The sequence below is a fragment of the Macaca thibetana genome, chromosome 3, assembly GCF_024542745.1.
Source record: "Macaca thibetana thibetana isolate TM-01 chromosome 3, ASM2454274v1, whole genome shotgun sequence".
Classification (NCBI taxonomy): domain Eukaryota; kingdom Metazoa; phylum Chordata; class Mammalia; order Primates; family Cercopithecidae; genus Macaca; species Macaca thibetana.
In genome coordinates this window covers 152,009,052-152,034,556 of record NC_065580.1, presented here as the reverse complement: position 1 = coordinate 152,034,556, position 25,505 = coordinate 152,009,052, and the positions used below count along the sequence as shown (strand labels likewise).

The following is a 25,505-nucleotide window of genomic DNA, read 5'->3' as shown; positions in this document are numbered from 1 at the left end:
AAGTGGGATTACAGGTGTGCGCCACCACGCCTGGCTAATTTTTTTGTATTTTTAGTAGAGACGGAGTTTCACCATGTTGGTCAGGCTGGTCTCGAACTCCCGACCTCAAGCGATCCGCCTATCTCGGCCTCCCAAAGTGCTGGGATTACAGGCATGAGCCACCGTGCCCAGCCCCAACATCCTTAATAAATGAAGAACTCGTACAAATTGACGACAAAGGACCAGAAATCAGATAGACAAACAGGAAAAGGACATAAAGAGACAGTTCCCCAAAAAGATTAAAATGAGCCTTAAATACTTTGAACCTGTCCACTCACTCATCCTTAGAGAACGCAAACTTCAACCACAGCCAGGTGCTGCCTCTCATCCACGAGACCGCGCATCCATCTGCCGGGCTGTGGGAAGCAGGTCCCAGTCCCTGACTGGGACGCCACTGGGTACCGCCCTCTCAGAGGGGCGCTGGCAACACCAAACAAAATGACATGCACACTTGCCTTTGACCCCGGGAAGATGTCTCCAGTTTCCAAAACGAAGACACCTGTGGTTGACATCCTTCCTTTGCAGCGCTGTTTGTAATAGAAAAAAAAAATTGGTGACAATCTGAGTGTCCACATACAGGAGGGGGCTGGATGAGCTGGGGGTGCCCACTGGTCTGAGAGGTTTCTGAACACACAGGCAGGTGGACAGAGCAAAGTTCCAGAGTCTAGAGGGTGCTGCCCTTTAGGAAGATGGACATGAGGGGCAGGGAGAGGGAGGGGTGTGGGGCAGTGGCGGGGAGGGAGGAGGGTGATGGGGGGAATGGGGGTCAGGGACGGGGAGGGGTGTGGAGGAGCGAGGTCAGGGAAGGGGGAGGGGTTTGGGGAGTGGGGGCCGGGGGGAGGGGTGTAGGGAGTGGGGGGCAGGGAGGGGGAAGGGTGTGCAGGGTGGGGGCATGGAATGGGGAGCGGTGCTGGGGCAGTGGCGGCTGGTGAGGAGGGGGACAGGGGAGTGGGCTTTTAACCAGGGTTGAGGAGAACACAGAAGATTGGCTGGGTGCGGTGGCTCACACTTGTAATCTCTGCACTTTGGGAAGCCAAGGTGGGTAGATCACTTGAGATCAGGAGTTTGAAACCAGCCTGGCCAACAGGCTGAAACCCCGTCTCTACCAAAAAAAATCCAAAAATTAGCCTGGCGTGGTAGTGTGAACCTGTAGTCCCAGCTACTCGGGAGGCTGAGGTAGAAGAGTCACTTGAACCTGGGAGGCGGAGGTTGCAGTGAGCCGAAATGGCACCACTGTACACCAGCCTGAGCAACAGAGTGAGATCCTGTCTCAAAAAAAAAAAAGGGAAAGAACAGAACATGGAGGATTTTGCAGGTTGGTAAGTGGTGGGGGGAGTCGGGATCAGAAGTGGCATCCAGGACCCTCCCATCTGGCCGCACCTGTCTTCCTCTGCTCTCCTCCCCAGTCCCTCCTCTGCCCTCACTGGTCCCTGGCCCCTGCCATGCCAGGCCCTCCCTTGCAGGAAGCCCTGGAGCACCCCTGAGTGATAGGCACTGGCTCCCTGGGCTCTCCTGGCTGGGTTACACATCACTTTCCTACCTGCTGGGCACAGGCTCTCCCCCAGGCCTCTTCTGGACCTGGGGAATGACTGCTTGTACTGTAAGAATGTCGTCTCCTTCAGGAAGTCCTCCTGACCTGACTAAGCACAAGTCTTGCCTGACCACAGCACCTCACACAGCTGCAACGAATCTGCCACCCTGGGTGATTGAATGGCTTGTTTCAGCTGCTGTCCCAGCCACTGGGCCCACTGTCTCTCCCCAGGGTGTGACCCACACCTTACCATTCTTTTTTTTTTTTTTTTTGAGACAGACTCTCACTTTGTCGCCCAGGCTGGAATGCAGTGGCACGATCTTGGCTCACTGCAAGCTCCGCCTCCCAGGTTCACGCCATTCTCCTGCCTCAGCCTCCTGAGTAGCTGGGACTACAGGTGCCCGCCACCACGCCTGGCTAATTTTTTTTTTTTTTTTGTATTTTTAGTGGAGACTGGGTTTCACTGTGTTAGTCAGGATGGTCTCGATCTCCTGACCTCATGATCCACCCGCCTTGGTCTCCCAAAGTGCTGGGATTACAGGCGTGAGCCACCGCCCCCAGCCACACCTTACCATTCTTAATCAGCTTAAGAAAACATTTGACCATGAAAGTGAGTACAGAATACATATGTCCATTACTGAAGCAAAGGCTGCTCACCACCCCACCATTGTTAGAGATAATTTAGTCTCCGCTGCCCTGTTTCAGAGAAAATAATCCACCCCTTGTGGGAGCAGCTGCTACTGTGAAAGAAGCTCTCTGAGCTCTCAGAGCCGCAGTTTCACCTACTAAATGCCTGACCCATTATAAGTGAATGTGAGGCTGTGAATGCGAGATAGCAGGCGGGCCCCAGACACCTGGCAGGGCACCAAGCACGCAGGCCCTTGGCACTGGTGTGTGTGAGGCAGGTATATGATTGGGAGCCACTCAGGAGACCCCCAGGAGGACACCATGCTCAGGAGGACACCATGCTCAGGAGGACTCTGCTCAGGAGGGCTCAGTGCTCAGAAGGGCTCTGTGCTCAGGGGGACCCCGTGCTCAGGAGGACTCTGTGCTCAGGACTCTCTGCTCAGGAGGGCTCGGTGCTCAGGAGGGCTCTGTGCTCAGGGGGACCCCATGCTCAGGAGTACTCTGTGCTCAGGAGGACCCCGTGCTCAGGAGGGCTCGGTGCTCAGGAGTACTCTGTGCTCAGGAGGACCCCGTGCTCAGGAGGGCTCGGTGCTCAGGAGTACTCTGTGCTCAGGAGGACCCCGTGCTCAGGAGGGCTCGGTGCTCAGGAGGACTCTCTGCTCAGGAGGGCTCAGTGCTCAGGAGGGCTCTGTGCTCAGAAGGACCCCGTGCTCAGGAGGACCCCGTGCTCAGGAGGGCTTGGTACTCAGGAGGGCTCAGTGCTCAGGAGGGCTCAGTGCTCAGGAGGACTCTGTGCTCAGGAGGACTCTGTGCTCAGGAGGGCTCGGTACTCAGGAGGGCTCGGTGCTCAGGAAGGCTTGGTGCTCAGGAGGACCCCGTGCTCAGGAGGGCTCGGTACTCAGGAGGGCTCGGTGCTCAGGAGGGCTTGGTGCTCAGGAGGACTCTGTGCTCAGGAGGGCTCTGTGCTCAGGAGGGCTCGGTGCTCAGGAGGACTCTGTGCTCAGGAGGGCTCTGTGCTCAGGAGGGCTCAGTACCCAGGAGGGCTCGGTACTCAGGAGGGCTCGGTGCTCAGGGAGGGCTCGGTGCTCAGGAGGGCTCTGTGCTCAGGAGGGCTCTGTGCTCAGGAGGACCCCGTGCTCAGGAGGACTCTGTGCTCAGGAGGACCCCGTGCTCAGGAGGACTCTGTGCTCAGGAGGACCCCGTGCTCAGGAGGACTCTGTGCTCAGGAGGACCCCGTGCTCAGGAGGACTCTGTGCTCAGGAGGACCCCGTGCTCAGGAGGGCTCGGTACTCAGGAGGACCCCGTGCTCAGGAGGGCTCAGTGCTCAGGAGGACCCTGTGCTCAGGAGGGCCTTTTTCTCAAGAGGGTTCCATGCTCGGGAGGACGGTGTTTGCATTTTGAGTGCTCTGCAGTTGTTATCTTGATATTTTAACAATTTTATTATTGAATGTGTGCTTTGAAAGAGAAGCCCTGTGGGGCAATGGAGTAATGGGGCTTGCAGCCCTGACTCACCCAAGGCCACTCCACGGTTCTGACCCTGACGCCTCTGCCTGTGGAGACCCCTCCTTGTCTTGCAGGTATTCCCGTGCTCAAGGGAGCACGACAGTAAACTGCACGTGAAAACCACCGTGACAGATCGAGAGGGCAGGGAAGGGCGACGGAGGGAAGGGCACAGACAGAGACAGACTTTGGAAAAAAGGAAAGAAGGTTTTTCATGTTTCATGAATAAACGGTCTCATTTTCATTTTCCAGTGCACCCTGCAAATTACATAGCCAGCCCAGCTCTCAAGTGTTATACAAATATGACATATCCTGCCAGAGTTTGCTCTTTAATGAAACTAGAGAAGTCAGCAGGAACTGAAAGTCATGTACAGTAGCCTCCACCATCCTCAGTTTCACTGTCCATAATTTCACTTACCCACAGTCAATTGCATTTTAAAATTATAAACTGGAAGAGTCCAGAAATAAACAATTCATATGTTTTAAATTGGATACCCTGTGAGAAGCACAATGAAATCTTGCACCGTCCTGCTCTGTCCTGCACAGGATGTGAATTGTCCCTTTGTTCAGCATATTCATGCTGTCTGCACTAGCCACTGTTAGTCACTTAGTAGCCCTTTCGGTAGTCAGATAAAAAAGACATAGTATATATAGTGTTCTGTACAACCTGGGTTTCACTCCCTACCTCTGGGTTCCCAGGCTTTTGACCTTGGAGCGAGAGTTCTACCATTGGCTTCCCTGGTTTGGAGCTTTTGGACTTATACTGAGCCACACGACCAGCACCCTAGGGTCTCTAGCTTGCAGATGGCCTGTGTGGGACTTCTCAGGCCCCACAACCATGTGAACCAATTCCCCTAATAAATCCCTTCTTATCTATCTATCTATCTATCTATCTATCTATCTATCTATCTATATATCTATCAATCAATCATCTGTCTATCCATCTATCTATCTGTCTGTCTGCAGCTTCAGGCACCAACTGGGTGTCTTGGAACATATTCCCCACAGATAAGAGGGGATGACTGTACTACACTTAGTTTTTGGGACCTCTAAACCTACCTCCTGGTGTCACCCTTCTATGTACTCTGCCATGTGGGCACAGGAAGTGCTTTCCAACTGTATCACAGGTCCTAGCCAATGCAATAAGGCAAGAAAAAGAAATAAAAGACATACACAGGTTGAAGAGGAAAAAGCAAATCTGTGTAGATTCATAAACAATATGATTATATGCAGAAAATCCCAAAGAAGCTACAAAAAAGCACTAGAATTAGTAAGTGAATACAGCAAGGCCAAAGGGTATACAATCAATTACCAGATCAATTGCTTTCCTATACATTAGCAAGAAACAACAGGAAAATTAAAATTTAAAATACCACTTACAGTAGCAACAAAAAACGCAATACTTAGGAATGAATTTAACAGAAAATGAATTCATTTTAGGTGTCAACTTGACTGGATTAAGAAATACCTAGAAACTTGATAAAGTGTATTTTGTGGTGTGTCTGTGAGGTGTTTCCAGAAGAGATTAGTGTGAGTCTGAGTGGACTAGTGGGGGAGATTCTCCCTCAGGGTGGACAGCATCATCCAGTTATTGGGGGCCTGGAGATAACAGAGGCAGAGAAAAGGTGAATGTGTGGAGCTCCCTGCTGGATTTGGGATGCACTGGTCCTCTCCTGCCCTTGGACAACAATGTCAGCCTCCCCAGCCTTTGGCTCCAGGGCTTTCTTCCCCTGCCTCTGGGTTCCCAGGCCTTTGACCTTGAACTGAGACTTCTACCACCAGCTTGCCTGGCTCTGGGGCTTTTGGACTTGGACCGAGCCACACTCCCAGCACCCTAGGGTCTCTAGCTTGCAGACGGCCTGCAGTGGGACTCCTCAGACCCCACAATCATATGAATCAATTCCCCTGATAAATCCCCTCTCAACTATCTATCTACCTGTCTGCCTGTCTATCTCTCTTTCTCTCTCTCTCTCTCTCCCTCTCTCCATCTACCCATCTATCCACCCATACTATTGGTTCCGTTTCTCTGGAGAAACCTAACACAGATGTGCAAGACCTTTATCCTGAAAACTGCAAAACACAGCTGGTAGAAATTAAAGACAATGTAAACACATTGTGAGTGTTATGGTCTAAATATTTCTGTCCCCTTAAAACTCATATGTTGAAATTCTGACCCCCAAGGTGATGGTTTTTTGAGATGAGGCCTTTTGGGAGGTGGTTTGGTCATAAGGGTGGAGTCATTGTGATGGGATTAGTTTCCTTATAAAAGACACTGTAGGCCGGGCATGATGGCTCACACCTGTCATCCCAGCACTTTGGGAGGCCAAGGTAGGCAGATCATGAGGTCAGGAGTTTGAGACCAACCTGGCCAACATAGTGAAACCCTGTCTGTACTAAAAATACAAAAAATTAGCTGGGTGTGTTGGTGGGCACCTGTAATCCCAGCTACTTGGGAGGCTGAGGCAAGAGAATGGCTTGAACCTTGGAGGCAGAGGTTGCAGTGAGCCAAGGTTGCACCACTGCACTCCATCCCGGGTAACAGAGCGAGACTCTGTCTTGGGGTGGGGAAAAAAAAAAGACACTGCAGAGAGCTATCTAGTAACTTCTGTTACGTGAGGCCATAGCAAGAAGGCACTGTCAATTGTAGAGCCTGAGGAGTCCCACTACAAGTCATCCACAAGCTGGAGAGCCAGGGATGCTGGCAGTGTTGCTCAGTCCAAGTCCAAAAGCCCCAGAACCAGGGAAGCTGATGGTAAAACCATCAGTCCAAACCAAAGGCCTGAGAACACCAGGCAAAGGGTATAAGTTCTGGAGCCAGAGGCTGGGGAGCCTGGGCCTTCGCCAGACACCTTGATCTTGAACTTCTCAACCTCCAGAACTGCCAGAAATAGATTTCTGTTGTTTGTAAGCTGTCCAGTCAAAGATGCTTTGTTATAGCTGCCACAATGTACTGAGACAGAGAGATATACCATGATCATGGATTGGAAGATTCAGTATTATAAAGCTGTCCATCCTTCCTGAAAGATCAATATTATTATAGTAAAAATTCCAGCAGGCTTTGTTGTAGAAATTGACCAGCTGATCCTAAAAGTTTAATGGAAAGGCAAAGAACTTGGAATAGGGCAAACAATCCTGCAGAGTCTGCAAGAATGACACCAGCTTCTTTTTCTTAAGCTATAGGATTCAAGACAACGTGGTGTCTGTGGCAAGCAAAACAAATAGATCAATGGAACAGAATAAAGAGTCAAGAAATAGACCCACTAAGCCCTGGTGCAGTGGCTCACACCTGTAATCCCAACACCTTGGGAGGCCAAGATGGGAGGATCACTTAAACCCAGGAGTTTGACACCAACCTGGGCAATATAAGGAGACCTTGTCTCTACAAAAAATAAAAATGAAAAAATTAGCGGGGTGTGGTGGTGTCAAGCTACTGCAGAGACTGGGGTGGGAGGATTGGTTGAGTGGGCAGGTGGAGGCTCCAGTGAGCCATGGTTGTGCCACTGCACTCCAGCCTGGGCAACGGAGTGAAACTCTGTTGCAAAATACCGAAAGAATTAGTGGTTGTAATGGAGGCTAATATGCTGGTGGGAGTGAGCTCAGGTAGGCGTATTCCTTCCATAGTCACCCCAGTGTCCACCGCACACATCCTTAAGGCAGTAGAAGGGGTGGAAGTGCCCCTCCCCTTCCTCCTACCCTCCTACCCGTCTTCTTCCTCTCCCTCCCCCTCCTCCTCTTCTATTTTACAGATACATGAGGGGTGGGGCGTGGGACCTAAGCACTGGAATCCTCACGGAGAGGCTACTCTGCAGTCCTTAGCTGCAGAGTGGCGGGCACATCTGATGCCCTTATTCAGATCTACCCACTGGGATATGTGTGAAGTGCTGAAGCTTTAACAAATAAAATGCAGGAGGGCTTGAGAAAGGATCTGTGTGTGGTGCACAGAGCCAGCTCCTGCTCAGGGGATCAGGAAGGGGCTTCACCGAGCACCCATGCAGACTGAATGCACTTATTTAATGAGCAACAAAGATATTACCAGACAGTCAAGGAAAAATATGTGTTTTTCCACTTTGGGAAATAGTCAAAGCTTTCATATTCCACCAAAAATAGAAGTGGAATTCTAGAAAGCAAAAATAGGTGGGCTTATATTGTATGCCATTCAACCAAACCCGCACAGACTATGACTGCTCTCATCTCTCTGGAATGTGTGCTGTGTTCCCAGGAGGTCTGGGAAGGAGCTGGGACAAGAGGGAGCCTGGGACCTGTTCCTGGGCCTGAACTCCTGCTGCCACCAGGGCCCCTCCTGGTTCTCGTGGGGCCATCTGGGGTTGCACCCCTCCAGATGTGCCCTCCCTCCCCTCCGTCCCCTGAGGCATTGATGACAGATGGGAGACCCTTCCCCCTGAAAAGAGACTGGCTGAAGAACTGATGAGTAGCTCCATCACAAGTCCCCATGGTGGCCAGCATAGGACGGCAGAGAGACTTTTCCCCTTGAAGACCCTAGGCTGCTGGCAAACACTGAGCACCGCACCCCACAGTGGATGGTGCTGGGGAAGGGCGAGTCTCTGAACCTCAGTGCAGGCAGGAACAGTGCCTCACATTTCTGTGGCTGACGGGATATTTAATGTTTAGTTTATACTTTCTTTTTATACAGTTTGCCTGAGGGACATTTTGTTGACTCCTGACTTTACAGATAGCCTCTCCGATGAGGAGACTGAAGCCCAAGGAAGGGACCCATGTCCAGTAAGTGACCTGGACATGGTTGTCCAGTAATCAACCAGAGCTGTCTCCATGCACTCAATAGAAAACGAGCCTGGAGTCTCTCATCTGCTAGGCAGGGCCAGGCCATAGCAGCCCCCCACGGCTAGGATGCAGTTGGGGAAGGGGACCAGGCCACAGTAGTCAGCAATGCCCCCGTACCCAGGCCACAGACTCCCCACCACCTAGGCCACAGCAGCCCCTCACCACCCCCAGCCAAGTCACAAAAGTCCCCCCTGCCACATGCCTTAGGCCACAGCATGGCCAGGTGGAGCCCTGAGACCTGGGCTGCTTCACCATTTTCCTTATTTCTTCCACTCCTTGTCCTTGAAGCAAGGTGGGTGGGCAAGCAGAGAGGGGGATTTGCTAGAAGGATCCTGGGGTATCTCTTGGGCTTTTTCTAAGTTGGACTTTTTCCAGAAATGCAAGTTTGGTATAACATTTAAACTTTAATCAACTTAATTCACCGTATTAATATAATGAAGCAGAAAAATCATACTATCATCTCAATAAATGCAGAAGAAAGAATGTGATACAACTCAGCATGCATTCAGGAAAATAAACTCTTAGCAAAGAAGAGATAGAAGGGAGCTTCCTTGATCTCATTGCGGTGATCTATATTTAAAAATCCTACCACAGATCTCACACTTACTGGTGAAATATTGAAAGTGTCCCCCCTGAGGTCAGGAAAAAAATAAGGATGCTCACCACTAACACTTCTTTTCAACAGCAACCGGTGAGGTAAGCCAAGAAGAAAGCAATAAAGGATAAAATGACTGGAAAGGAAAAAATGAAAAAGTGATTATTCACAAACAAAATGATACGTATGTAAGAAACCCAATAGAATCTACAGATAACTATTGAAATTATTAAGTGAATCTCAAAAGACTGCTGGTACGAGGTCAATACACAAAGATCAATTGCATTCTAAATAAACCAGAAACCAGTGGTTACAAAATAAAAATAGGGAACATTTTAAATTGATCATCCAATGCACCAAATGTCTGGGAATAAATCTAATGGACTAAGTGTGTGATATCTACACAGAAGACTAGAAGATAATGAAAACAATTGGAGAATATTTAAATCAATGTATGGCTAAACATGAATTGGAGCACTCAATATTGTAAGAATATCCATTCTCACCAAATGATCTATAGCTTCAATGCAAGTCTAATAAAAATTCTAACAGAATATTTTGAGGAAACTGATAAGCTAATTGAAAGATTTAAATGGAAACGCAAAATACCAAGTATAACCAAGAAAATTTTGAAAAACAAAAAAACTGCAAGGTGATTCTATGGTGTCAAAAGAAGACTCTTAAGAAAATTTCAGTAATTAGGACAGGAAATAGCAGTTCAAGGCCAGTCCTCAGCACCTAACAAAATAGTTCAGAAAAAACAACAACCCATGCCTATATGGATGCTTAATTCACAACAAAGCTACTGCAGCAGAGCAGCAGGGAGAAGGGAAATCATGTCAGTAAACAGTGCTAGGTCAACTGGACATCAAACACAGACAACACTGATGGACTGACTCTGAACCCCTACCTCACACTGTACAGAAAAACAATTCCTGGTGAATTGTCCTTTAAATTTGAAAATTGAAACAATAAACCTTCCAAAAGATAACAGAAGCATTCCTTCATGACCATGGAGTAGCTGAGTTTTCTAAACTGGACACAAAAAAACCCTAACCGTAGAAAAAAGGTAGATAAATTGGATCACATTGAAATTAAGAACTCCTGTATAACAAAATACTCCACTGTGATTATGGAAATGCAAGACACAGGGTGAGAGAAGGTATTTGCAACACATATATCTGCCAAGAGTTTGGGTCTGGAATATATAAATAACTTCTACAAATAAATAATAAAGAAAACTTGTGGCTTCTTCACCAGAAAGGATGTGCATGTGGAAAATAACATGTAAAGATGCTCAACCTCACTGGTCATTAGTGAACTACAGATTAAAGCCACCATGAGAAACCACCACCACCCTCCAGGGTGGCCAAAGTGTCAACATCAACTGTTGATGTGGACAAGAAACAGCTGGAAAGCTCCTCGCTTGCTGGTAGGAGTATAAAGTGGCTCAACACTTTGGTAAATCAGTGTGCCGTTAGAGTGGGACCTATGTGTCTCCTGCGACCTGGTACACAACCCAACAGAAACATATACACACATGCACTGAGAGAGGAGTACGAGAAGGTTCACAGAGGCACAGGTTGATGGAGCTCATGAACACAGCATCAAGTGAAAGAATCAAGACACGAAAGAATACATGCCGTGTGATGTCGCTTATGTGAAGCAAAAACAGGCGTAACCAATCTGCGGAGGTGGGAGTCAGGGTAGAGGTTATCTTTAAGGCCCAGAGGCAGCCTTGGCTGCGGAGGGGCATGCCAGACACTCCGGGTCGGTCACATTTCGCTGCTTGCCCTGGTGGAGGTTTCACAGCTGTGTCCACTTTGGGCTAACGTGTTGAGATGTACACTTACGACATGGATACTTTTTGGTGTATGCATTATACTTAAAAAAAGTTTGAAAATACGCAATGATGGCCATTTTTCACACCACCGCTCACAGCTGGCTGTATCCCTTAGCGACTCGTATAGGTAACAGTCAGCCCGAGTCCCTGAGATTCCAGTTTAAAACTATCAACTGCAAGATCTTGAATATATGGTAGTTGAAAGTTCCCTAGAGAGAAGGCTTTAAATAACCACATGAGCCATCTAATTTGTCACTAACCCAACTGCACTTAGGCTCAGCCTCCAGCCTCCATCCCCACCAGAACATCTCCTGGAGATTCAGCAGAGAGCACGGCCTGCCCACGCCCTCCCTCCTCCGCCTCTTGCCTGGCTTCAGTTGCTAATTACCTTTTAGCTTCTCAGGAAAGACTGCTAACATAATAATTAAGACATAACTCAGCAAAATAGAAAAAAAAAATCTCCTTTTCCTAGCTCTAGTTCATTATTTTAGAGTAGTATGTCACCAGGAACCATACTGTTTTTGCATCTGATTTATTTTAAAAATCTAGTATCATTCAAAAGAAGTTGGTGAAGCTGCTAATTTTGTTTGATTTATATATTTATACTCATCCCACGAAGAATTTGAGGTGTTTGGTGTGTCTCTATATTTGCCTGCTCTTTTAATAATTTTTAAAAATGAATTTCTCCTTAAGGATCATGTACTTCTTTTTGATTTATTTTTAGTTCACACTTTTGTTACTGTTGTAAACAGAATCATCTTCCAAATTACATGTTGTTTGCTGCTGATACATAGAAATCATTTTGGGGGTGTGTGCATGGGTGTCAATTTTATACTCAGTAATCTTGCTGAATTTTAATTAGATCTAAGACTTCGGCTGTAGATTTAAAATTATCTGCGTACATAACCATATTTATGTCTCCCTTTCCACTCTTTATCCATGATCAAGTGAAATAATTGAGACACAAAAGAATACAAGCTGTGTGAGGTATTAGCTCACTGAAGCCTCCAACTCCTGGCCTCAAGCAGTCTCCCTGCCTCGGCCTCCAGAGAAACATGCTTCTGCCTTTTCTCTCCTGCCTCGATGGGCCTTCCTGCCTCCCACGCCCCCTTCTCTTTCTATGCTCACCTCTAATGCCAGGCTGAGGCTCTTCAGGTCTGGTGCCAGGTTCCCTTCTTTCCTTTCTCCATCCTCTCTTTAAGGGATCGGTGACGTCTTCCATTTTCAAGGGTTTCAAGTGTCCATCTCCAGCACGGCTCTCCTCTCCGGACATCAGTCTTTCGTACGCAGCTGTCTTCCTAACACAGCCACTCAGACATCCTTTAGGCATTGCAAACTTAACACGCCCAAAAGGAATGCCTGGTTTCTTCTCCCCATTCCCCGTGTCATCCTAGAGCACCATCACCCACCGATATGTGCAAGCCAGGATCCTGGGTAAGCCCTGATGCTTCCCCTCCCCAGACCCCTCTAGTGACTCCATCACTAAGTCCTGTTGAGTCTGATTCCAAAAGCCTCTTAACTCTTTCCAATTCCAGTGTCAACACCTGATAGAAGTCTTCTGCACGGAAGCTGCAGGCATGCCTGAGCTCTAGACAGACACCACCGAGTACGTCAGAGCCCCCATCCCTTCACCCGTGGTGCTGATTTGGGTTGTTTCTCCTACCTCCAGACAGTCTATGCACTTTGATGGCAGCTGCTCTAACTCCCAGTTCCAGAGCTAGGCCCTATTTGGCTAAACCAGGGATTGCCTTTCTCTGTAAAGGGCCAGATGGCAAAGATCTATGGCTCTGCCAGCCACAGAAGCCCACTGCATCTATTCTTCATAACCCCCCACCCACCCCAACACTTTACATGTTTAATATTCATTCTTAACTGCTGACTGGACACCATTGGGCCCAGGCTCAGCCTGCCCACCTCTGATTTAACCACGCAGCACATTCCCTTTGCCTGGTCTCTACAGAGTGCAAAGTGGCCCAATCAGGAGGACTCTTCTGACCAACGGTGGCAGAAACCCCCTCTCTTCTCCAACTTCACGTGCCATGGAAGTGCTTTTTCCTCTGCCAAGGGCACTCCTGCCGCCAGTGCCTTCTCATCCCCAAGGCTCAGCGCAGCTTCCTGCAGCTTGCTCCGACACACCTGAGCGGTGCGGCTGCAGCGCCCTGGACTCCTGCAACCATTCACATGCCTCTCCATTAGGAGCTTGCATTTGTACGTCACCACTGGAGCCTTTCCACCCATTGTCTCCCTCTTCTGGATGTAGAACAGGCTCAGACAGGCCAAACTACTTGGCCGCTGCTGCATGGCACAGCTAGGTCCGCACTGACTGTCACACCTCTCTTCCTGCCCTGGATGGTGTCCCAATTAATACACTGCGCTGCTCCCTGATGCCATCTCCCCACTAGAACACGAATGCCCAGTTATCACACTGCGCTGCTCCCTGACGCCATCTCCCCACTAGAACGTGAATGCCCAGTTATCACACTGCGCTGCTCCCTGACGCCATCTCCCCACTAGAACGTGAATGCCCAGTTATCACACTGCGCTGCTCCCTGATGCCATCTCCCCACTAGAACACGAATGCCCAGTTATCACACTGCGCTACTCCGTGACGCCATCTCCCCACTAGAACATGAATGCCCTGAAGCAAAGACATCTTCCTGGCCACATGTTGACCCATGCACAGGACACTGCCTACGGCACTGAAAGGCCATCAGATTGTCCTCTCTCGCCTGCCCCTGTGTGTCTAACCGTTTTCTCTTGTTAGGCTGGCAAGTGATGGAAACCATCCTAACTGTGCTGGATTTAAACCTTTCAGGCCTAGGCACAAAGAGAGACTCACAATTGTCTCAATGCCAGTTCTAAGTGCCCAGGGCCATCCTGGGAGTCAGAATCCGCTTGAGGTCCTGGAGTCAGGGGGTAGGGTGGGGGGCTGTGTGCCTGTCACAGAGCACAGACAGACTGCTCCTGCTGCATCACTGTGGGAGCTGGGAGTTGTCCCAGAGACGGTGGCACATTGTGAGCTGGTCGGGCCTCACACACAGTTTCCACCACCATGGCAGCTGTTGACCGAATGGGTTGGCACCATCTGGTTTTGCTACTCCAGTCTCATGTCTTTTTATTTTATTTTTAAAATATAGGGCAAAATTAGTATGTCTCAAATCATGGTATCACCAAATATTGGTCACCTCTTATTAGCAGTTTTATGCTCCTGATGTTTGAGAAACAAGGAAATCAATAATCCACTTTAGGCTACAATCGAAAAAGTACCTGTGAGTGTCCTTTCTCAAATAGATTGGGCAGAATTAAATAAAACAAAGCAAGATTGTTTAAAGCTTCATTTTCAGTTGTACACAAGGACTATAGTCAAATGGGCTTCAAAAGCACAAAGGCTGTGGTCAGTCATCAGCCCTAGGACACCAGGACCAAGACCAGGCCAGTCTCAGCACAGCAGGTTGGCAGCACACTCTGTAACTGGGGAGACAGAAATCCACACGGATTGCCCTGTGTGGCTGGAAAGGGAAAAGGAGGCTGTCCTGGCCACCGAGGCCCAGGGAGGCCAGCACACCCGTGTGCAGGTCACGTGACCCACCCCTCTGGTCCCACCCTTCTAGCCACAGTCTGCCAGTCCCTGGGCATGACAGGAAGGGGGTTTACAGATCAGTGGCATTTACATGTGTAAGCTTTGAACACTCTCTTCAACTGAAAGCCCAGTGTGTGAAGAGGCTGGGCAGCTGGGCCACTCTGAGGCTGGCGCCTTCTCCTCCTTTTGGAAAGCCCAGTGTGTGAACAGGCTGGGCAGCTGGGCCACTCGGCACCTTCCCCTCCTTTCTGGCAGTTCCCAGAAGGCTTGAGACCACAGTTTGAAATCCACTTAATCTGTCGAGTCGGCCTGGGTCTATATCCTAAGATCATGGAAATCATTTTGTGCCACTGTGTCCTGTAGGCTTTGGCAGGGCCGGTGTAATTTTTAATTCTTCTCGTGGGGGGCAGTCACAAGGTCATGCCATTTAACTGCACTGAAGGGAGAATGTGGTGAAATGGATTTTTTGGTGCTGTGTAGACCACATTTCATAGCGGTTGATGTCTCACATGCTTATGCAAAGCCTAACTCATGGGGCAGACAGAGGAAGGCCAGCGGGATTCCTACACTCAAGCCCTCCAGCATCAGGTTTATTTTCCAGGACACCAAAGTGATCGTTTATTCCATAATTCCCACAAAGGAGACGGTAAACAACAGAACGGAGGTGGGGCAGGCATGGAAGGCCGGGAAGTAGATGGTTGCCAGCACTTCTGTGGAGACCCAGGGTCCCCCTCCAGGAACCTTGGTGTTCGACCTCCACAGTGAACAGGGGATGGATGGCTGAGATGTCCTCGAAATTTCTTCGGGCCTCCTCAGGCGACCACAGGATTCCTTCTCAAAGAGCCTGATCTCAACAGGCACCCAAATGGGCATCCTGGTGCTTCATGCTCCACAACAGCTGGGAATGCCGTGTCCTGGCCCCAGGCGACTGGAAACTGCTTTCACCCCGACATCAGCACCAAGGGGAATGTTCTGAGTGCCATTCTTCCAAGTCAGGGAGAGTGTCACGATAGAAACTGTCTCTGTGGAAAGGATGGCATCTGAGGCCATGGAATAGGAAGGGAGAATCAGAGGCTGCTGGCTGGTCCTGCAGAGCTGCCTGAGAGGCCCGTGGGAGCAGCAGAGGGTCCCGGCCTTGGCCGCCATCTGCTCTCCTATGCTCTGGAGGGAGAAAAAGAACAAGCTGAAACTTGCATAAGCAGCCTCCATTCTGGTGAGTTCCCTTGTGTTCCCTACACCAACCTGCATCTCAGCGAAGGCCTGTGGAAGACTGTTGCAGTGACCGTCCTGATGAACCATGCTTCCCGTGCCTGACCCCTGCACAGTCGCTCACATCCACTCAGGCCCTGGCCATCTCACCTGCTTCTCCTGGGGAGATGGAGGGAAGCACCATGGAGATTTGCTTTCTCTTGCTGCCGATGGAGCCCAGCCACCATGGGAGGGAGGCCTGACCAGCCTGCGGTGGGTGGGTGACACGTGGCCCAGATCTGCTGGGGGGCCCCTGCCCATAAGTGGGTCCAGCAGACACCCCATGGAGCCGAGGCAAGCTGTCCCAGTTGAACTGGCTCAAGCTGCAGGCCCACAGGGTCATGAGCAGTGAAGAGAGGTTTCCGCCCTCTGAGGTTTGGGGTGGCCTGTTACACAGAAATACACACAACGTCCTCATCCACATATCTCTTTACTAAGAATGTGTCCGGAGAAGGTGTCCCAGGAGTCTTGATTTTTATTTAGTGGTCCATGGTTGCCCCTTTGGGTGCTTCGCCTTCAGATGGGGTGAAGGGCTCACTTGTTAGCTGGTTGGCCCCAAAGACAGGCTTGTTTTCCATCAGGCAGTGATGGAAGCCGGCAGCCTGTCGCAGACTGCGGGTCTCCCCCTGACCTGTCCTGAACTGCGGGCTGGCGGCTGACACCTGTGGAGTGCTTACCACATACCAGGCTCCCATACTTCATCTGTGTTCATCTTTTAAGTTTTGTTGTTTTTCAGAGCCAGGGTCTCAGTGTTGCCCAGGCCGGAGTGCAGTGGCCATTTACAGGTGCGGGCCTCGCACACCACAGCTCCAGCTCTGAGACACAAGTGAGCCCTCCACCCCTACGACCCAGCCTCCAGAGTGGCTGAGATCACAGTTTGTGCCACTTCATCCCTGGCTTGTGATGGTCTTTTACTCCCCACTTTACAAGAGAGGAAACAGGCCGAGGGCAGAGTGGGCCGCCTGAGGTCTGGAAGCCAGGGCTAGCACAACCTCAACTTGACCCTGGAGCCTGCCGCTTCCCCCACCCAGGTGCAGGACCTACCCGCTTGTCCACACCCGGCTCTGCCCACCGCCCCCGGCTGCTCCTCTGGGCTCAGGTCGCCGCAGTCAGGAGTTTCCCAACAAACTTTATCTTCGTGTAGAGAACTGCAGCCTGGAGCTGGTTATTCTGGTCTGTGAAAACGTTGCATCTCTACATATGCTTATCATCATCTGTGTAAACATTTCTTGGTATAACTGTGGAACAGTCAGTAAATATAGATAAATCGAGGAGTAAGTCTATTGCATATGCTGTAAAAAAAAAAAAAAAAAAAAAAAAAAGCTTTAAAATGCTTTTACTATCAACCTAAAATAACAAAAAAATCAAACAAAACCACCATCACCTAAACATTGGTAATTGGGAGCAGCTGCTAGTGTCAGTGCGGACTAAATGGGACACGGAGGGAACCGCGTCCGGGGTCCTGGGCCGCGACCCGGTTCTCCCCGAGTCTACAGTGAGGATGACAGGCGGAGAGAGGGAGCCAGCGGGACAGCCGCGCCCCCCGCCGGCCCCCAGCCCTGACCCAATGCGGGGCGGGCCCCGCGCGTCCCAGACAACTCTGGGAGCGGGGGAAGCAGGGGCGGCTCGGCGGGGGCCTGGCGGGGCGGCGCCCGCTGCAGGGAGGAGCGCGTGGGCCCGGGAGCCGGGAGCCTGGGCAACACCGCGAGACGCCACCTCCGCAAAACGCAAACGCCAATCGCCGGGCGCGGGGCGTCTGCGGTCCCAGCTACCAGGGAGGCTGAGGCGGCAGGATCGCGTGAGCTCGGGAGGCAGAGGCTGCAGTGAGCCAAGATCGGGCCACCGCGCTCCAGCCTGGGCGACACGGAGACCCCGTCCCCAAAACGCAGCAGCCGCGCACCCAGAGGAGGACACGAAGGCGGGCAGGGTCTCCTTAGCGGTGCTCGGGCGGGCGGCGCCGCGACGCCAGGCCGGTCCCGCGCCCCCGCCCCACGCTCCGGTGCCGCCCAGCTGCGGTCTCTCAGCTCCGGCCGCGCACCAGTCTCACCGGCCCAGCGCCCGTCCGCCGCAGGTGGTCGCGAGGCGAGACGCCACAGCCCCGGCTGCCTACCACAGACAGGCACGCGCGAGCGCGCGCACGTCCGGCGTCGCTGCGCCGGCCCCGCCCCTCGGCGTGCTCGCGCCCCGGCGGGCGGGCGGGGGCGGGGAGGGGGCGGAGCCGCCGGCGGCCGGGCTGAGGGGCTGAGGCGCTGAGGCGGCCGTGGCGGCGGCGGCAGCGGCTGCCAAGCGGCCAGATCGGCGGCCGGGGCTCCGGGCCGCGCGAGGCTACGGCCACGCCGCGCCGCTGCGCACAGCCGACGAGGCAGAACGCCGCCCGGCGCGGGACTGCGGCCGGAGCCTGGGGCGCGCGTGCGGAGGACCAGGCGCGGCGCGGCTGCGGCTGAGGTGAGGGCGGCGCGGGGCCGCGGCGGCTCGGGCGGGCGCGGGCTCCGGACCCCGCGGCGGCGGCGTTTATGTAAGCGCCGGGCAGGGGCTGGCGGCGGGGACGGGGCTGCGGGCCGTCCCGGGAGTGGAGGGCGCCTATGGGGAGGCGAGGCTGCCCCGGCACCGCCTCGCATCCACCCTCCCGGGGCGCCCGTCTGCTCCGGCGCTCGGCCCCCGGAGGAGGCTGCGCCCCGGGCGGCCCCGCGTCCCCTCCCGAGGGCGCCGAGTCCGCGTGGGATGCGCCGCGCCGCGGGGAGGGCAGGTGCGTCCGGACGAGGCTGCGCCCTGGGGACCGAGGCTGCGTTTTGGGGAGGGGACGGTGTGCCCCGGAGATCGGAGGCTGCCCCGGGGACGGGAGGCTGCCCCGGGTACAAGGCTGCGCTGGGGGACGGGAGGCTGCGCCCGGGGACGGGAGGCGATGTCCCTGGGGAGACGTTGCGCCCGGCATGGGACGCTGCGCGGGGGGGACGCCAGGCTGCCCCCGGGATGAGGCTGAGGCTGGGCCCGGGCAGGGGAGGCTGCCTTGTGAGGAGGGGACGCTGTGCCCCGGGCGTGGAGACTGCGCTGGGGACGAGGCTGCGCCCTGGACGGTCCTGCGTCTCCTCCCGAGGGCGCAGTGTCCGCGCGGGATGCTCTGAGCCGCGGGCGGCCCGGGGCGGGGAAGTTCCTGCGGGTGCCGGGCGTCTGCAGCGATCGGGAGCAATCTGGGGCAGTTGGGGGCCCGAGGTGACTTTTGACGTGTTCACATGAGGAGAAGGAAAATTACTGCGTGGTGGATGGGTGCGAGGGAAGGTGTCATATTGGACTGTGGACGCTGAAACGTATTGGAGTCCCAGTTTACACGCTGGAGAACCTAACCTAAAATGTGTTCCTGTCCAGATTTCTGTGTCGGAGATCTGCACCGTGGTGTTTAGTTTGTAGTTAATATTTTTGGGTAGCAGGTTTGGGCTGTTACTTCTGATATAGGCATTTTATTTCCTTCTTACACTAACCATTATTGCATTCCATTCTCGAAGTATAACGAAAAGTGGCATGATATCAAACTTGTTTCTTTACGTTTAGTTCCGTGATTAAGATGATAGAACCGTAGTTTTTTTATTGAGAATACAAATATGTATTTAATCCTCTTTGTTTCCTCTTAAATTTAGCCGTATGTTTTATTGTTTCGAAAGGTGACACCCAGAGCTGCATTTTCCAAAACACTAGGCTGTCTTAAGAGCAGTTGTTCTTAGGAGATAGAAAAACTAATTGTCTTTTGATGACCATCTTTTCCTTGGGATTGAGACTGCTGTATCCTTTTTGCCTGCTGAGGGTTTCCCAGAGGGGAAAGGGAGAAGGAAGAAAGGGTAAAAGGTTGGCTGATACAGTTCGTTCTTGGATAAGAGAATTAACTGTCTCTCATTGCGCGGTTCCTCCAGAGGGCAGGGTCCACTATGCATGGACAGCCACAACAGGGGCTTGATAAATATTTGATGAGACAGGCTGAGCTGGGTGCCTATATCTTGCCTGTGGTGGAGAGGATGAACTCACACAAGCTTTGAAAGGAATGCATTGTCTGTGAGTGATGCCCTGTTAGATGTCTGAGGGTTCCTAAGACTGGGTATATCCCACTACATCGACATCAAATTTGAAGCTATAGTTGGAAAGGAAAAAAGGAGGCCCTCCTGCAGGGGCAGGGGCAGGGGCTTAAAGAGAATCGATCCAGCTCTGAGAAATTGATGACACATGTGTCTCTGGTGTGACATGTTCATGCAGGGAGGCCAAGGGGGAAGGATTAGCTATGAAGTGATAACATCATCCACAAAAAACATCGTGGCTCAGAGGCTAATTTCACTTCCTTGTGAATTTATGTGTTGTAAAGTATTTGAATTATTTTAGATTTTTGGAATAAGAATTTTTTTTAACTTCTATTTGTCCAGTGAATGCATAAAACAAACTTAATTCATTTGACAAATACTTGTCTGTGGCTTGTTATGTGCTAGGCCCTCCCTGTTTTAGGCCCTAGGAGATGCAGTACTTAACAAGATAGGTAGAGATAAAAAATGCTTCTGGCATAAAGCAGTAGATTTGTATTGATAGGTTTAAAAAGATCAGCATGCACGCAATACCTACAGAAAGGTAAAACCTCATTCCACTCCATCCCTGGGCACTTGGTTCAAAGGCTGCACCCAGTTGTGTATTGTCCCAGCAAGAGTCAAAGTATGTACACAGTTGTATATGTTTTAACATGTGACAAACATTGCTACAGTGGATATTCTTACACATGGGTACAAGCAAAGCCTACTAATTATTTATTATCAAAATTTATTAGCTGTACGTTTTACTTAAGAACTGGGTTTTATTCCCTTGAATGCTGTGATTAGCTCTGTGATCAAGTAGTATAATTTAAATAGATAGGAGGTAGTTAACTTTGGAGAGTAATAGATGAAGTTACATTTACCAGCCTATAAAAAAGTTAAGCAACGTTATCAAGCTTAGTTTGAAACCAAAAAGCTCAGAGAGGTCTAATTTTATTAGAAAACTCAATGGTTTTCTGTGTCAACTTTCTAAAATAGGAATTTCCAAATCTGTAATTTGGTGTGCTGGAAATGGTAGTGTTAAAAAAAAAAACCTATATTATATTGTATATTCATAATACGCGAGGTAGGAAAAGCAAATAGGAAAATTAAAAATTGTCCAGTGAAGTCATTAAGATTTCTTCCTTATTCTTTGAGTGACTTTTCTTTCCAAGGCGACAACTTTTTATCTCGGGTGTGGACAGGGACAGCACGGTAGCCCACAGAGGTTTTTGTGGCAGGGTCTTACTGCACCTTCCATTTGCAGAGTTTTGCTTCATCCATAGCTTGACAACTGTTGGGCTAGGACCATTAATATCAAATTATCACTTTTTTTTTTTTTTGTAGTTTGATTAGTACTGCTTGCTGCACTTCTCCACCTGTATATCTATAAGATGTCCTAGGCATATACAAAGAACAATGACTTTGGTTTTAGGTTTAACGTCTTTGTGATGGAACAGGAAGGGGAGTGAAAGTAACTCTGAGATACCTTTTATTTTTATTGGAAGTACAGTGAAATGGAAGCTCTACTTGCTTCTAGTTTGGTGATTTTGGAACCTGGTTCTATTTCATTTGCTTATTGATCCAACAGGCCTTCACCCATGCATCCTGGCCCAGGTACTGTTCTAGGTATTGGAGATTCAGGATGAGCCTGATGAGGAGAGTTTCTGCCCTCGAGCAGTTCATTTTCTTGGGAAGGAGAAGAGCAGTAAACAAGCATCTGGTATCCTGACTGCTTCGAAGGGCAAATGAGGCAGGGTAGGTAAGAGAAGGTCAAATAGGTGATGAGGATGGAGCGAGCTGGGCTGAGGTCGCGGCAGCAGCAGCCTCTCAGGCACAGGGACCTCTTAGGTGAAAGCCTTGGTTCCTGAGCCTCCTTGTAGTATGCTGGTCAACTCAGGGAGGCCATTACTGCCAGAGAGCTGGGCGAGTGGCAGGAAATGAGACGTGAGTGGAGGAGAGCTGCATCTTGGAGCACACAGGCTGTGGTAAGGAATTTAGATTTTAAGTGTGATGGGAAGCCTTAAGAGACCCTTTCTTCCTTCCTTGGGAATGACATGATCTGATTTATCTTTAAAAAGTACCACTCTGGCTGTTGGGCTTATGATATGCCAGGCTGTTCTAAGAGTTTTACATATATTAATTCACTTATTCTTATGACAGTCCAAAAAGTAGGCATTATTATCATTATTCCCCTGTTACAGGGGGGAATACCTAGGCACAGAGTGGTTAAGTGATTTACCCAAGGTCACACAGGAAGTGGCAATGGCAAGATGTACCCTTACCTCCTTACTGCAGCTTGCTTTTTTCACCTCCACTACTGCAGACTGGAGGAGGAATATCAGCAAGGAGATCATTTAGACTTTTGTGAAAGCTGGGTGACTGTACCGGCACCTCAGACCAGGGCGGAAGTGGTGAGATCAGATTCAGCCTACTGAATTTCAGCATTTGTAAGATGCCATCATTTTTAAGTTGCATTACCATTTTTTATGCTGCTAACAAAGGGAAAATGTAGCCAGCTAGATTGTGACACAATGCTTTCTTGTTACCCAGCATTCATTTATACTCATTGAAAGAGCTTAGACTAAGCATTGACTTTTAAAATCATATCATTCATGCACTTTCACAAAAAAGGAAAATACAAGTGAAATAAAGTAATTCTGAAATTTATTCACATCTAGAATCTGATTCTTCCAACTCAGCTTTTGACTTGGCGTTGGTGCCAGGTATGATATAGGGAAGTCTGGGAAGAGCCAGTGTTAGGATTTGAACATGTGGAGCTTGTGACTCTGGAAGGCAGCCCAGCTCAGCAGCTCCACTCAAGGGCCAGATCTGGAGGACGAGGGTTGGGTCATTGTGCAACTATTTCCTAGATGATCTTGAGCAAGCAGTCTAATCTTTCTGTGCTTCAGTTTTCTCATCTATAAATTAGGAAGAGTAAAAGCAACTTGTCAGAGTTGTTGAGTTGCTAATGTAAAGTGCCTGAAATAGTACCTGACTGACAGTATTTAACAGGGCTTACTTTGCTTATTATTTTTATGATTAGTCATCTGAGTAGAGAAAGGTGAATATGGATGGAAATTCAAGGTCAGGTTCAAGAAGAGGTTGGGGCCAAGTATGTAAATTTGGGAGTCATTTGCATATTGCTGATCTTTGAGGCGTACAGTATGGATACAGAAGAGCAGGAGATGAGGAATGACCTGGGAGCTTTTGGCAAGGTGTTCACATTGGGAGGGAGGGTCTAGCAATACCACTGAAAAGGGCTCTGTTTGAAGAGAGAAGAAACTAGTGAGAGTCTAGTGGCCTGGAAGCCAAGACACCAAGGGGTTCTTCTTATTCTTCGTTGGCTGGAGAGTTTCCTGTTGGCTTTGATAAGAGGTGGTTGTGAGTGACCTTGATAGGTTTGGAGTGGTGGGGAGAGGAAACAGAGAGAGTAGAAGTGGGAACATCAGTGTAGATGACTATCTGTTAAAAGGGAAGAGTCATGGGATGGTGGCTGGAGGGGACATGGGCACAGGAAGTTTTTATTTGTATTTTTAAATGTTTATGAGCTAATAGGAATGATCCAGTAGAGGGAAACATTTATAATATGCCAGGAAAGAGGATAATGTTGGAGCCAAGTCCTTGAGAAGGTGAGAGGGAGGCAGGAAGAGCAGGGATGCTCAGCTCCAGAAGGGAGGCAGGACTTCAGGAGGGAGGCGGGACTTCTGCGTGTGAGAGCCTGGACTGAGAAATATGCCTCAAGACATGCTGCCCTTTTGAAAGGAGGATAGAAAATAAATCATGGTGGTGTCCTCAGTCCTGAAAAGTTGGGAATCTCACCCTAGGACTCAGGATCCAGATTCTTACCAGCTTATGCTGAACATGTCATGGGGCATACTTACAGAAAGATACATGTGGAAATGGAGTTTTTTATTTATTTAAAAAATTCAGTTTTCTCTAAAAGTATTGTTACCTGGAGGTTGTCACCTTTATTCGCCAAACTCAGTACTCAGAGGACTAGAAAACTTCGTGCCTGATTTGTTCTTGATTTGTCTAGCTGGGAATTTCAGTTTTGCATTTAAGATGACTCCCTCACCAATCCTACCCCCAGAGGAAAGCAAGTATTGTTGCTTTGGGCCTGTTGCATGTATATGTTTATGTTCCACTGGGTCAGCAGCATTCAGTGAAATAAAGTTGCCTGTTAACTTGGTAAAATATCTTAACTGCATGAGTTTTGATTTGTTTTTGTGATTATTTGATTTTTTCAGGTTTGGAGTTTCAGAACACCCATCTTCTTAGTAGTTCAGTCAATGCGATGAAAGGCAAAGAAGCCTTTCCCAGCTTCCTTGCATTCTCTCCATCATCTGTGCAGTGGAGAGTAGTTCCCATTGCTGTGGAAATATTTTCCCTTCGCTCTTTTCTCTCAGGGGCAGGCTTTCCTGAGTGCCTGCTCTGTGTGAGTCATCGTGGGAGGATGCGGTGGAGAAGGACAGAGAGGAGGTCTGTGCCTCTTTGAGCTGACGTTCTGGTGGGGAAACTAAACAGATCACAGAGGCAGACACCATGTCTCACAACTACACACAGACCTGGCTTATCATGGTTCCAGTAATAATTTTTGACTTGACCGTGGTACCCATACAGTCATTCTGTTTCTCACTTTCCGCATAGCATTCAATAGATTGCCTGCGATATTAAGTACTTTATTATAAAACAGGCTTTGTATTAGATGATTTTGTCCAACTGTAGGCTAATGTGAGTGTTCTGAGCACCTTTTAGGTAGGCTAGGCTAAGCTTTGATGTTTGGTAGGGTAGGTGTAATGAATGCTTTTTCAGATTAGGATGTTTTCAACTTGTAATGGGTTCATGGGATTGGAACTCCACCATCAGTCAAGCAGCCCCTGTGCTATCTTTATCATCATGACTGAAGAGATGCAGCTGAGATAGATGGCATCAGAGGGTGGCTCCTGGTGGAGGCATGATGTTCTGGGAAGGCCTCTCTGAGTGCGATGTGGTATGCTGAGGCCCAAAGGGAGAGAATGAGCTCATGTCAGGAGTGGGGACAGCAGCCTTCTGGGTAGAAGGATAGCCTGCCAGAGGGCCTGCTTATTAGAGGGGCCAGGATAGAACCAGAACCATTGTCCAGTCAGGGGCTGGGAGGTGAGGCTGGAGAGACGCGTGGGCCAGGTGCTGCAGACTCAGAGTGCTTTCAGCCAGGGGGTGAAGAAGTGTAAGAGAAAGAATGGAGGCCTGGGTTGGCGCTTTTGCCATGATTTCGTGGGGCAGAGGTGGCAGAGCTGGAGAAAAGAGAGCAGTTGTGAATTCTTGGTTGTGGGCAATAGATTGGGTCTTGGGGACAAGGGAAGTGGAGGGACCAAGAAGTGCTCTTGGAACTCTTTGGATGGTAATGATGTGATGCCGCCGTGTTCCAGAGGATCTCAGGTGAGGAGTCTTCAACTATAGACCTCATTTTATATTGGGTTCTGTTTGATTCTGCAAAGCAGTTGTCACCTCATATGTGACTTGCAGAATATTTGTATAGATACTCCTCAACTTACGATGAGGTTCATAACTTGAATATATTGTAAGTTGAAAATACATTTAATACACCTAACGTTCAAAATTCAATGTACACTTTCTAGTAAATGTGTGTCACTTTCACACCATCATAAAGTAAAAAAAATGTAAGTCAGACTGTTGTAAGCCAGGGTCTGTCTGTACCT

The 25,505-nt window shown here is 49.8% G+C and overlaps 1 protein-coding gene and 2 long non-coding RNA genes across 8 annotated transcripts in view; 1 reads left to right on the top strand and 2 right to left on the bottom strand.

Annotated features, from left to right (window-relative positions):
• Positions 1–535: 535 nt before the first annotated feature.
• Positions 536–12,763, bottom strand: LOC126950677 (uncharacterized). Its single transcript, XR_007724256.1, has 4 exons — positions 12,064–12,763; positions 9,161–9,228; positions 3,710–3,883; positions 536–566 (listed from the first exon to the last, which is right to left on the bottom strand). It is a non-coding gene; the product is annotated as an uncharacterized LOC126950677 (long non-coding RNA).
• A 1,497-nt stretch (positions 12,764–14,260) lies between these two features.
• LOC126950674 (uncharacterized) lies at positions 14,261–17,742 on the bottom strand. The gene is made up of 2 exons (XR_007724253.1): positions 17,664–17,742; positions 14,261–17,055 (listed from the first exon to the last, which is right to left on the bottom strand). It is a non-coding gene; the product is annotated as an uncharacterized LOC126950674 (long non-coding RNA).
• A 270-nt stretch (positions 17,743–18,012) lies between these two features.
• Positions 18,013–25,505, top strand: part of ADARB1 (adenosine deaminase RNA specific B1) — a 136,355-nt gene continuing 128,862 nt past the window's right edge. For 3 of the 6 annotated variants that reach the window (XM_050784425.1, XM_050784422.1, XM_050784426.1), the window contains exon 1: positions 18,014–18,208. The gene's annotated coding sequence lies outside the window, so the exon portion shown is untranslated. Of the gene's footprint in view, positions 18,209–25,505 lie in introns of all 6 variants that reach the window. The other 3 variants (XM_050784423.1, XM_050784427.1, XM_050784424.1) reach the window with 2 other exon arrangements.